Source organism: Oryctolagus cuniculus, chromosome 14 (genome assembly GCF_964237555.1).
Source record: "Oryctolagus cuniculus chromosome 14, mOryCun1.1, whole genome shotgun sequence".
Classification (NCBI taxonomy): domain Eukaryota; kingdom Metazoa; phylum Chordata; class Mammalia; order Lagomorpha; family Leporidae; genus Oryctolagus; species Oryctolagus cuniculus.
Genome location: NC_091445.1, coordinates 15,801,171 through 15,814,976, shown reverse-complemented (window position 1 = coordinate 15,814,976; position 13,806 = coordinate 15,801,171). Strand labels below are relative to the sequence as shown.

At 40.5% G+C, this 13,806-nt stretch overlaps 1 long non-coding RNA gene and 1 other non-coding gene across 4 annotated transcripts in view; both read left to right on the top strand.

Moving 5' to 3' along the window:
• The window catches only part of LOC103349547 (uncharacterized), a 569,252-nt gene that overhangs the window by 242,379 nt on the left and 313,067 nt on the right, over positions 1-13,806 (top strand). The window lies entirely within an intron of this gene.
• Positions 3,463-3,567, top strand: LOC127492923 (U6 spliceosomal RNA). The gene has a single exon (XR_007922739.1). It is a non-coding gene; the product is annotated as a U6 spliceosomal RNA (small nuclear RNA).

Below are 13,806 nucleotides of genomic sequence, written 5' to 3'. Positions count from 1 at the left end.
CTGGATTGGAAGTGGAGCAGCCAGGACTTGAACCGGCACCCATATGGGATGCTGACACTTCAGGCCAGGGCGTTAACCTGCTGTGCCACAGGGCCTTATGGGCCATTGTCATGATTATTCTGTTGTGTGTTCTTCCCTTCCACTCTTCTCTCCCACCATCATAGTCATCTTGAAAAATCCAAATCCTTTTAAAACCCCACTCTTTCTCCACTTTGTGCTCTTATACTGACTTAGGGTACCTGGAGAAAAAAAGTCACACATCCATAAACTGTAAACTAGGGTTGGAATGAGTAAGAGTAAAAATGTATGCACATGATCCAATTGTCTCTGTTTGAGTCACTTACCAAATTTATCAGTGAAACCCATTTTGATTTTCAAAATCATTCAGAATTGTCTCCTCTGCAGAGTCATTTGAGGTTTTCAAGAGCCAAAGCTACATTTAGGAATTGTATGCGAGACTATTTCTCTTGTTCTTAACTACTGATATCGATATTATATTGAACAGATGTTTACTGAGCATCTGCCACGTTACATTAAGGACACAGAAGTGAACTATCAGGGCACAATTTCTGCCCTTATGATTTTTACATTCTAGTATGGAAATCAAATAAGATATAAATAATCAAGCATATGAATATGAAGGTATTTCAGAAAGTTTATGGAAAATGGAATTAGAAGATATCTATTGAGATGTAAAAATTTTAAAATTCATACATATTTTTTCACAATACACATTCTCTATGAATGTTTGAAGAACCATTATGTGCATGGCTTTAATTTTTTTGCACCAAAATAAACTTTTAATTCCATTTTCCATGAAGCTTTTGAAATTCCCTCATATATATTAGGTGACATAAACCTTTTGGAGAAAAAACACGGTAAAGGGGGTATGTTGTATTAGGGCTTGGTTGAGGAGGCTTTCTCGCAAAGTGACACTTGGTGGAGACCTGAAGGAAGAGAAGGAAGGAGCCAGGTGACTGATAAAGAACGTCTGATGCCAAGGGCATGGCACTGGGGAACTGTCAAGGCAGCAGTGCACTTTGCAGGCTCAAGGGAAAGCCACATGTTTGGTGGGAACAGAGTGAATGAGGCGGAGAGTGCTAAGGAGGAATGTGCAAGAAGGTGTGGGCGGTTAGGGCCTCACAGGCCTCAGAGGTGATTATGTTTCCACCCATTTTGAGAGAAGAGAGCAGTGTCATGGTCTTGTTTGTATTTCGTAAGGATCCCAGAATCTACTGTGGGATGGGGTACTGGAGTACATATGTGAAAAGCAGGGAAGTGAGTTAGGAGGCCACTGCCATCTTCCAGAGGGCCGGAAATGACCGTTTGGATCGGGGGGAGCGCAATAGGAAGTTGAGCAGATAAAGAATTTGCTGGCAGATCATATATGGGATGTAAGAGAGGAGACCAGCGTGAATACAAGATTGTTGTCTTGCAAAATTGTCTGTGGAGGAGATGAGAAGACTGTGGGAGAAGCTGGATTTTTGGGGGGGGTTGGGAAAGAGGCAATCAAGATTTCTCTTTTTTGAGACATGAAGCCGTTTAAACAGGTCTTGCAGGCAGACAGATGTGTGTCTGGAATTCAGGGGAGAGGTCAGACTGGAGACCTTACATTTGGGAGTCTTTAGGGAGGAGATGGTGTTTGCATCCACAGGAACTGGATGAGGTCATCTAAATCCCTGAGCACAGATAGCGAAAGGAAGTTACAGCCTTGAGACCTGAGGTTCTTCAAATGTAGACTGGGGAGAGGAAGACAAACAGAAGGAGAAGGAGCAGCCCATGAGGCAGAAGGAAAGCTTTCATGGAATGCTGCTCCAGAAGCAAAGTGAAAAAAATGTTAAAAGGAGGAAAAGATCATCTGTGTCAAATGCCATCTATGTTTAAATAGAAGGGGTTGACAAATTGGCCACTGCACTCATCAGTGTGGTAATCATTAACCATCTTGACATGTGAAGGCTTGGTAGAGAGCTGGGGACGAAGGGAGGAGGTTCAAGGGAGAATGAGGGGAGAAGGAGCTAAGGAGGAATTCTCTCCAAGGAAGCAGGGATATGGTGTGTTAGCTCATAAGTGATGACCTGCTAGGCTAGGTGTGGTCAAAAGAGTGCATTAAGAAAGATCAGAGCATCCTAGCTTGTCTGTATGCTGTACACTGATTCTGTACAGAAGGGAAATTTGTTATGAAAGAGAAAGAGAAGACGAACGCTAGAGCAACATCTCTTAGTAAGCAAAAGGAGTTGTACGCAGGGAATAGCTGGAGGCTCATAAGAACAGGCAGTTCACCCAGATGCAGGGAGGGGAGAGTGCAAGGCCTGGTGGGTTTTCAGAGCTCTCTGCTGGTTCCTTCTGTCTCATGGGGTCCGAGAAAACATGGCGAGGGAGTTGATGTGGGCAAGGGAGTAATTAACCATGGACTGTGGAATCCAGCGAGGGCTTGGGGGAGGATTGAGGGATGTGAGAAACCTGCACGAATTGTAGGATGGATGAATATTGCACTGAGTGAATGGAGATGCTGGTGTATAGCATGGTTACAACCAAAAGCAAATTATTTACTGTGGGAGTAATAAGTAAACCTGAACAATTTTACCTATGTTTACATTTCTTATCTCATAGATAAACTCTTGGTGAAACTTCTGATTATAGAGAGTAAATAGCAAAGGTTGCTTTAATTTCCATGACTCATTCTGGTTGTCTAATGAGTATTGTCTGTCTCAGAAGTCAGGCTGAATATCAGCTGATGGATAGGCACCATTTCAAATATCATTGACCTCACTTGCCTCGTCGTAGCCTCCCTTATGGTGGCCACCGGGGAGTGAGCTTTGAGTGGCACCAAGCAGGTGCACCCACTTGTACCTCTCTGCATCTCTCGCCTCCTGCACCGATGTTGACTTCAAAATGTGGGGCATTTCATGACCACTTTGCTGCTTGGGGTCTGTCTACACATGCACAATGGGAGATATTTTTATGTTTGGAGTTAGTAGGTTGACATTTTAACCCTTGGAAGGTAGCAGCTGGCAGAGGAATATTTCTCCCTTTGCCTCCTCTGACAGCTTGTTCTGAGAAGCTATGGATACAGCTTTCAGGAGGCTGTAGTAGTTGGTTGCATCAACAGTGCACAACTGCCTACACTCTATGATGTGCACCCTTGTACCTATTCCCTCTTTCCTTACCACCCTATGTCCTTCCTTCCTTGGTCTACTGATAAAGTCCTAGCCTATAAGACCTCCTAGTCCTGCTCTGCTCTCTGGGAAGGCAGACTGAGACAAGTACCATAACACTTTTATGCTCTGCCAACTCCAATAATGGAATAAAACTTTTATTTCAACAAATCATTTCTCTTATGAATAGGCATCAAGAGAACTTGAAAATTTTTAGTTTGAGATTTGAGGCTGTGTTTTTCTCTCCTAAAATAGACCCTTATTCATAAGTGGTTTTAGTTATTAGCTATTGTTTATGAACACAAATTTTGCTTCAGCAGCACATTATATTAACATTGATACAATATAGGGGAGATTAGCCTGGCTCCCATGCAAGAATGATATGTGAATTCATGACATTTCATATTTTTGTTAAAATGACAGCAAAATACATGGTGGGGGGTGCTGGGTTTGATTTCTGGATTCAGCTCCTGAATCCAGCTTCCAGCCAATGTAGACTGTGGGAGGCAGCAGTGATGGCTCAAGTAATTGAGTCCTTGGCATGTATGTAGGAGACCTGGACTGAGCTCCTGGCTCCTGGTTTTGGTCTGTCCCAGCCTTAGCAATTGCAGACATTTGTTTCTCTTTCTTGAATTAAAAAAATAGTAAAAAAAAGAAACAAAATATGATTATTCATCTTTTAATACCCACCAACAATTGTAATTTATCTGTTTTTAGTTTGGCTCAATAAAATATTAGAGGGCTGGCGTTGTGACACAGTGGATTAAACTACCACTTACAATGTCTGCATCCCATATTGTGTTGATTTGAGTCCTGACTGTCTGCTTCTGATCCAGCTTCCTGTTAATGTGCCCGAGAAGGCAGTGAGAGATGGCTCAACTTCTTGGCCCCAACCATGGATGTGGGAGACCCAGATGGAGGTCCTGGCTCCTGGCTTTGGCCTGGCCCAGCCCTGGAAGTTGTGGCTATCTGAGGAGTGAGCCAGAGGAAGGATCATCTCTGACTCTGTCTCTTTCTCTCTCTCTGATGCTCTACCTTTTAAATAAATAGTAAATAAATATTTCAATAAAATGTTATTTGTTTGTAGTTCTTTCTTGGATTTGCAAAATAGCTCTTATCACAATTCCCAGAACCTTGGTTTCTCCTTTGTTCTACACGACCTGTGAGTTGCCCTCAGTGATTTTTCTGATACACAGACTTTGTCTGTTCAGAGTTCTCTGCTTAAAACCCTCCATAGTTCTTCACTGTCAAGGATTAAGCCAATTCTGAGGGTGATCTATGCTTGCTGCTTTCCATTTTTCCAACTCCTGGTACTGCATGCTCGACACACATTCAATTACCCAGCATCCTGCTCTGGCCATGCTGCTTCAGTCCTCTGCTCAGGCAGCCCAGCTGCCTCCTCTTCTGCAAACATTCCTCTTTCACTGCAGTTGAATGTGTTTCCTCTCTTCTGGAGATGTGTACTCCGTCCTTCCCTCTTCATAGCAGGAATCACACCGTAGCGTGAAGGCTTGTTTACATAACTCATTCCTGCACTAGGCAGAAAGAACAAGGCTTTTCTCATTTTGTATATGCAGCAGCCCTTAGCAGTGGGTACTTGGGGCATCAGGGTTTATCTGTAAATGTCACTGCAATTTCAGCCAACAAAATTCTAGTAGCTTTTTTTTTTCTTAAAATTGTTTATTTCTTTGAAAAGCACACACACACACACATACACACACATATACACAGAGCTTCCACTCATTGGTCCACTTTCCAAATGCCCAACAATTGCTACAACTGAGCCAGACCAAATCCATGGGCTGGGAACTCGATCCAGGTCTGCCACATGGGAAATGTAACCAATTATGTGAGCCACCCTTGCTGTCTCTTGGTCGCAGGAGGCTGGAGTCAGCAGCCAGAGCTGGGTATTGGATCCAGGTATTTATGTATGGGATGCATGTATCTTAACTGGATTTCTAACCACTAAGTCAAATGCCTAACCCAAAATGTGTTAGTTTTTTTATTGGAAATTTTAAAAACTGTGTTTAAAAAGTCATAATTAATTTTATATGAATTCAAGTAGCCATTTTTATCCCTTTGTGGGGTCTCTTGCCCTCCCATTTCCCTCAATCCAATCAGGAAGTTACTGTAAATCTTGGCTGGGAACTCTGGGTTCATAGCATCCTTTGGAATATGAGGATATAAAAATTCCTTTCAGGTTAACGTAGCCTGCTCAAGAGGAAAGCTTAAACTTAGTGTGTGGATAACATTATCCTCTGTCCACAGCAAACTTGCTGGTAGTTTGATCATGGTGAAAATCATGGAACAAAGCTGCTTTCCTCTCATGAAATACAGATTTTGATCTGGAAGGGGTCCATCTCCCCTGCTTACACAGTATTAAATTTTCATCAGCCAGGTTCCTTGAGTCAACCATGAGCACAGTGATTGTTGAGAAAATTAATACTTAAGACACCAGCCTACAGGTAGGCATTGTGGCACAGGCGATAAACCACAGCCTGGGACTCCCACATCCCATATCAGAGTGCTTAGATTTGAGTCCAGCCTCTGCCTTCAATCCAGTATCCTGCTATATAGACTCCTGGGAACCAGCAGCCAGTGGATAAAGTACTTGGGACCCTGCCACCTACATGGGACAGTCCATTATAGAGTTCCTGGCTCCTGGCTTCAGTCTGGACCTGTCAAGGCTGTTACAGACCTCTAGGGATTGGACCAGGGGATGGAAGATGGATCTCTTTCTCTCTCTCTCTCTCCCTTTCCCTCTTCCTCTCCCTCTCTCTCTTCCTCTCCCTCTCCCTCTTCCTCTCCCTCTCTCTCTTTTGCTCTGCCTTTGAAATAAATGAAAAGAAGTAAACAAAAAACAAATGCCAGCCCAGAGGGAGGACACTGTCCCCTGGCCAGTTGTCTGCACATAGATATGTTTTATTTTACATGTGTCAATTTCAAAACTGTGAATTAAATGTCAACATTTAAAAATTAACATATTTTACAAATAAAAGAACCTAGATTTCCCTCTGTTCTGAGAAGTAAATTGATGATATGGAGATGTTAAGTCTGTATTTTTCCATAAGGCAACCATTGGCTGGAGCTGAACACTGAATACAACACATAGATTGTTCTGTTTACCACACCCCAACCCAACTTTCCCCATCATTTATTTATTTTCATCACCTGGACATTGTTAGTATTTTGTTCTGAGTAACCTGACTCTTGTTAAACATTAAAACAGTGTTCCTTCTGCATTAGGGCTCTTGTCCCATGAGGTCGTGACCATTATTCCATTGGTAGTCAACATTCTACATAATTTTCTTATATTTTTGAGTTATTTGTAGCAGAAGATTTTTCAAATGCCATCAGAATCATTGTAAATATCTCTCCTGTTGTGTGTTATCCTTACTCATTTTTATCTCCAAACTTAAGGTGAGGTCTTCTGGGAATCAATTTCAAACAATTTTACTATCAGCATTTTAAGGATCAGATTTAATAAGGTAAACCAAGTCGCTCGAAAGAATTCAGATAACTCCAATTATCTCTACCACATTATCTACAAAAATGTAGTATTTGTTTTTTGACACCTTGTACCATGTCAGTGCATTTCTCCTGTGCTGTGGTGTGTTGTGCCAGTGTAGAGGGGAGATGCCTAGCGGAATGTGGCAGGAGCTCAGGGTTGCACTGACATGCGTACTTTCAAGCCTACACCTGTTGGAAGTGGACACCTGCCATTAATTCAGATCTTGGGAATTTAAAATGAAACTCGTGAACAAAACCAGCACTGCCCTTAAACTGGTAGATGTGTGATCTGATTGTCTAATCCGAAGGTGGATTATCGTACGTAGGTGTTATCATCTTTAAAGATCTCAAAGCCCATATCATCCATGGATAAAGTGATCATTTTCTGTTTTCTAAATTTTCTTCATTAGAAGTCAACCTGAGCAGCAAACATTTAAGAAAAAGCATTTCCTTTTTTAAACTTTAATGATTTAGTCATTTAAATTACTTAAACTTCAAAGTGACTAATTTGACCCAACGGACATATTATGGTAAAGATAATCTTTTGTTTTAAACAATAAAGATTATTATATTTTCTCTTTTAAATAATAACAGTTTGAAACAAAAGTAAAATATGCTTATTATTAGAAACTAAGTAAACCTATAAGAATCATAAAGGTTATTGATAGACATCCCACCAAAAGAGAACCAGTACTAACATTTTAGAGTGTTTCCTCCCAATCAGTTTCTACAGATTCATATTTGTCGGTCTTCACTTATCTATATCCACATCCACATCTTTATATATGCATATAAACAATCATTTTATTAAACCTCATAAATCATGTGGATCTGGGATTTTGGTAAAACTTAGTGGGCATTTCTTCCTCTCACATGACATTGTGGAAGTCACTTGCTGACATTCAGATGGGCGGGTCAGGAGGGTCTCGGGTGCTTTTCCTCATGTGTCTGCTGTGGTGATGGGGACAGGTGTACAGGACTTCGCTCAAATGGAGCAGTTGGGCAGATGAATTCGTCTTTGTTTCTATGGGCCTCTTTTTGGGCTGTCACAGCATGGGCCCAGTTTTAAGAGCAGATGTTCCAGATTTACATATATTTTAAAAATACGGTTGTCATCCAACTGTATCCCGAGTTTTGAGCCCTGTATTTGAAATTTATGATCATCTTGCATATATTATCCTATAATAAGAAAATTTCTTCACCAATTGTTTTTAACAGTTGCATACTTTACTTAGCCACTGACCTATTGTCACACAATCTAGCAGTGTTATAATTATATTAAGAGTATGAGGTAAAAATTTTAGTACATATATATTTGACTGAATTTTCTATCAGTTCCTTAATATGTAGTACAATTAGCAAAATTTAGCTAAGGATGTGACAAATTCTAAGACCTATAATATAGATATATATTGTTAAATTGCCTTCCAGAAATGTGATACTTATTCATACTTTTGCCATTTATGTTTGGTGCTTGTTTTACTATACATTCAGCAATACTTACGTTGATAAGTATTTGCACATTTGCCTAACTTAGAAATATCTTATTGATGTTATTTACATTTATATGATTGCAAATAAACCTGAAATTTTTGGTTCATTATTATTCCTCACTACTTCCTTTCACATATTTGTCCATTCTTACCAAGATTCTATTTAAAAAAAAAGTTTATCAGAACTCTTTATATCTATACTGTTTATATATATATGTACACATATGTATATAAAGACATAAGTTGAAAAAAATATTGCTAAACACTTTTGAGCAAAATTTAAACTGACATGATTCTTATAGTTACGAATATCATGGATTTCAACTAGATTTTAATTGAAATACTTTTGTTAATTTTTATTGTCACAGTTTTACTTACTATTACAATTTAATCTGAACTAAACAAAGACAATAAAAAGGAAGTGATTATTCAATTTTTAAATTAGCTATTAAAACATATAAAATATACCCTGGAATCAGTATTACATTTGATTACTTTGGCTCTCTTAAAATAACAAAAAACATTTTTAAAATCTTCTTCAACTTACAGAAGTTTTATTAACTGTGTATTGCATTTATCATTTCTGAGCTATATTTCTCTAAAATAGTAACAGTCTGAGTATTATTTTGCATGGTTGTCATGATAGTTTTTTTACAGAGAAGAATGACAATATATTTAACTGAGAACTAGTTTTGTTGTCTAATTTAAAAAGCTGTTTGAGTTGTTTGAAGAGTCTTCTTTCTTGGTTCTGAGACATATGCAATGCGGGTTATAAAAGTGGTGAAAAGTGAGATGGGTGATAGAGCAGTGCAGTTACATAATAGATGTGTACGCTGAATGTAAAGGGCCGTGAGACTAACTGTGGAAATTCACTGCACAATTTCAGTCGCAATATCACAAATTGCCTGGGGGGAGGGGAGAAGCAAAAAGAATGCAGAAAAGCTCAACAAAGATGTGTATTTTTGGCTCCAAAATGAAAGTATTTCATCATGATATCCTGCCAAGATTTGTCCTCAATAAATTCAAAGTCCTTCTCTTTACTTTCCAAAATTCTGTAAAGTGCATTGCTATTGATTCTGAAACATATCTTTTCTCAAATAATTCTTATTCAGAGCCACTTTGTTTGATGTCTGCTAACTTGCCTATTAGTCATTTTCTCATATCCTTCTTTTTCTGTCCTTGGTTTGTCATACAAGTGTTCCTCTAAACTAACTTTACCACTTAAGTTAGCCTTTGGTGGGTAGGATTGCAAATCTAGTGAGCATATTAATACAGGCTGCACATCTTTTCCCCTTTTATTTCTCCTTTCTTCCCACTATCCTGCTTTCTTTCTTTCCTGTTTTTGGTGATCCTAAAATGCTTGTGGGTAAGTTATACTACTAGCTACTTAATGAGATGCTATATTAAACTAGTCACCCTCCCACCAAACCAACAAAGGCAACATGCTAATTTTTGTATTAAGACACTGTGCACCGGCACACAATTGCATGATGCCATTTCATCCCTTTTTTCTTGAGACCTGCTTAACAGCTCCCTTTATTGCTGATGGGTTTCTAATAATGCGGTCCATGTGGCTTTGTAACAACAGCAGAATGTTAATTTATTCCCCAGTGTTACCTAGAGGCCCTGACGTGGGTCCAGGACTGGTGACGCCCTAATTTAAATACTGAGTGGGACCAGGCTGGTCAGGTGGCTCAGAGCTAGCACAATAGGCTGTGAGGGGAAGCCCTGCTCCCTGATCAGGGCAGATCAGGAGGATTCCAAGTGTAATTGGTCTCCGGGGAGTGTGTAAGTCACTCTTGTACACCCCCTTCAGAACTCCTTAATGCCTTGCCAGCTGGAAGGGAAAGTGCCTCCTTGCATTGCCCACAAAGGAAGCTGGGGTTGAGTGAAGAGCTGGAGTTATTAAAACAGAGGAAAGAGACAGCAGCACAAATGAAGAGGTGGGTAATAATATTGTACATCTGAAAGCCTGAAGAGTGTGTCATAAACAAATGGGCTACATTGGTCAGTAGACAATTATATCCTGTTACCTCATTTAAAATGCTGACTAATTACAGAGAGCCAGAGGAAATTAGCACAGGAACCTCATTCTTTGCCAAGTCTCCATCAACATGCTCTGAAGGAAAAACATGAACTCAATCTTCCGTTGCTTTAAGGAACCCATAGTTCCTGCAGTTTAAACATTTACATAAAGTCCTCCAAAGTATAACAATCACAGGATATTCAAATCTCAGAAATTAAACTATAAATGAAACAAACAAATAAACAAAGCCCAGAAACACCTAAGGCTCTCACCTTTTTTGGATCTGGGCAAAAATCAGTTAAAATTTTTTCTTTACCCTAGTATTAATGTTTAATCTCCACGATGCCTATTCTACTTGCTTTATGTCAAATAATAATTTGCTGAAGTGTAAAATTGTCTTCTGGGGCAGGTATTTCTCTTGGGTTGCATTTGTTTTGTTTTGAGATTTAAATGAATTCTTGAAGTTCTTATTCTAAGAGGTGCTGGCAAATAGTAGAGCTGCATCTTTTTTTTTTTTTTTGGTAACTTTTTTTCTGAAAACTGAATGTTGGAAAATAGAATCTTTTTCCCCTATTGATGTACAGCTTAAAGATGTGTCAACACTAAAAAAAAAATCAGTTCCCCAAATAACTTAAAGACATTTAAATAGGCATACACCTAAAAGGGATCCTTAATAAATGCACCAAGCCCTTTGTTATAATGCTTTAAAATATGTATGAGGGTGAAGTGGTGGAAAGAGTCAGTCTCTGAAGCCTGCAGTGTGACCTTGGGCAGTGAGGTGGGTTTTCCGTTCTGAGCTTGGGCTTGCTGAGATTTGATGGTGGTAATCACTGCTCTGCAAAAGAACACATCAGCATTCTGCAGTACCTGAACATTGGGCTTCATGATTGCATCCTGGTCTCAACCACAGAGTAGCCAGTGCTTTTTCAATATGGCATTCTCAAGCAAGATTTCCTTTGGAGGAAGGGCCCTATTGCATAATTCTGCTGGTTTAAAAATTTTTTGAAAAGTGCTGAATGATGTTCCATTGTCTAGATGGACCCTAGTTTATCCATTCACCCAGTGAAGAACATCTTGGTTGTTTCCAAGTTTTGACAACTATGAGTAAGCTGCTATACATATCCCTGTGCATAGTTTCTTTAGTGGATAGGTTTTTGTGTGGATATAAGTTTTCCACTTTTTGGGTAAATACCAGCAAGTGCAATTTGCTGGATCATATGGTAAGAATATGTTTAGTTTTATGAGAAACCTTCAAACTGTCTTCCCAAGTGGCTGTACTGAAGTGTACCAAAGTGTTTGTGTACACGCAAACAATGGAGTGTTATTCAGCATGCAAAAGAAATGAGCTATCAAATCACAGAAAGAATGGAAGAAACTTATATGCATATTACTAACTGAAAGAAGCCAATTTGGAAAGGCTGCATATTGTACAATTCTAACTATAGGACATTTGGAAAAGGCAAAACTACAGAGACAATAGATAGGTCAGTGGTTTCCAAGGGTTGGGGGAAGGGAGAGGTGAATGGGCAAGGCAAAGAAGATTCTTGGTGCCATCAGACTACTCTGTCTGATACTGTAATGGTCAATACTTGTCGTTATACATGTGTCCAAACCTGTAGAGCATTCAACAGCAAGAGAGGACCCCGATGATGGCCTTTGGGTGATGATGTGTCAATACAGGCCCATCAGTTGCATAAGGCTGCAGAGGATATTGGTAACGGAGGGTTGTATATGTGTGTGATGGCAGGGGCATATGGGATATCTCTCCACTCAATGTTGCTGTGCACCTAAAATTCCTCTACAGATAAACTCTTATTTATTTATTTATTTTTGTACAAAGAACTGGACTAGATTATCTCGTAGGACCCAGTCGCCACCAGTAGCCTATGATCCTAAGCAAGACACCATGATGGAAAGCCCACTGAGATATGGTGGAGTACCTGAAGCTGAAAGGCTTGATCATACTTGGAGATAAAACTTAGCTTTTACTCCCGTTATCTCTCCTTCCACCCCTACCCCCCACCAAAAACAAAAAAAGACTTCTCAGGAAATTAATTTCAGTTCACCCTATAGATGGTGGTGACCGAGATATCTTTCATTTGCTGTTGTAACGGGGCTGTTTCTTGCTGTCAGGACAGGAGGATGATCTTTTAAATACTACCTTCTTTCAGTTGCAAGTTTCTTCCTGTTCCATTCTGGCAAAGTCAAACCACCACATATTCGTTTGCTATCACCATAACCACATATAGAGGAAAAAAGCAAGAGAGCCAGAACCAAATTATGAAAACTAAAAAGTACGAGATTAACATTTTTGAAAATGTTGCAATGTCTTCAGCGAGTCCCTTGTAACTTTTCACCTACTTAACTAGTTCTAGTTTTGAGCAGAATCCGCTGGCATAAGAGGCCATTGCTCAGCTGAGAGTAGCAAGCTTGGTGACTAAGTATTCCAGTTTCCTGAGCGTCCTTCGCAGAATGTGCTGTAAGAAAAGTTCCCATCAGGGGAGAGTGTGAAGCCTGCAGTGGGAAGGAGTCAGGGAGGGAGGAGAGGAGAGGTGACTGTAGGAATTGAGACACCATGGTCCAGACTCAGCTCTCTGGCTTCAGTCCCTGGTGGCAGTGGGAAGGGTGTGGACGGAAACGGAAGGCTTAGCAAAGGACACTATGTGTTTGAGGGGACTCAAAAAGTTCTTGGAAACGTTGAAAGCTAACTTTATTTTTGTGCAACATTTTTTGAAATACATCCACAGTTTCTTCTTATAATTTCCACAAACTTTCTGAAGACCCCTTATGTTCGGTATGGAGAATTCTGGGACAGAACATTCTCACAGTTAATCCTCACAACAGAAGTGGCTGCAGCAGAGCCGGAATGACGGAACAACTTGATCAGGCAGACACAAACCTGAGATGTGGTCTCAGATCTCCCGGGGTCTGTGGCACAGAGCTGAGGCTGATGGCTGGCCAGCTACTGGCACAGTCACTGATGGTGACTCGCAGTGCAGCCCTGTCCACAATGAAGATCAGACAAGAACCATGTTCAGAGCTCAGGCGATCATTGCTCTAGGAAAGCCAAGTGCTGACTTTGGCGGTGGAAGCCTAGCAGAGCTTGGCAGAGAGCTCTCCTGGGCCAAGAGGAGGGACACCTGATTTCTTCTGCTCAAATCAACAGTGGGATCCTTGAAGAAGGAGACGGATGCTCAGAGATGAGCAGGACTGGGCTTTGTCACTTCACATGGGCTACACGAGAGCCCTAGATACTCAGACACCATACAGAGCGTGAGTAGGAAGTCGTGGTTGCCAGGCCTGCTGCTGCTCTAGCACTGCTGGTCTGCAACCTGAGAAACCCCTTAGCACTAGGGTCCAGGACAGTCGGTCACCCTACTATCAATGTCAGAAAGACAAGATTCACAGAGAAATTCTTCAATTTATAGCAGAATTGTAAACACTAGAACTGCCTGACCATACAGTGGAAAGATGATAATCCCATCCAGAAACTAAATGCAATAGTCAGCCTGGTGCTTGCCCATCAGAAAGGTACCATGAGGGGTGGGCTTTTGATGCAGTGCTTAAGCTGCTGCTTGGGACACCCACGTCTTTTATCAGAGTCCCTAGGTTGAGTCTCATC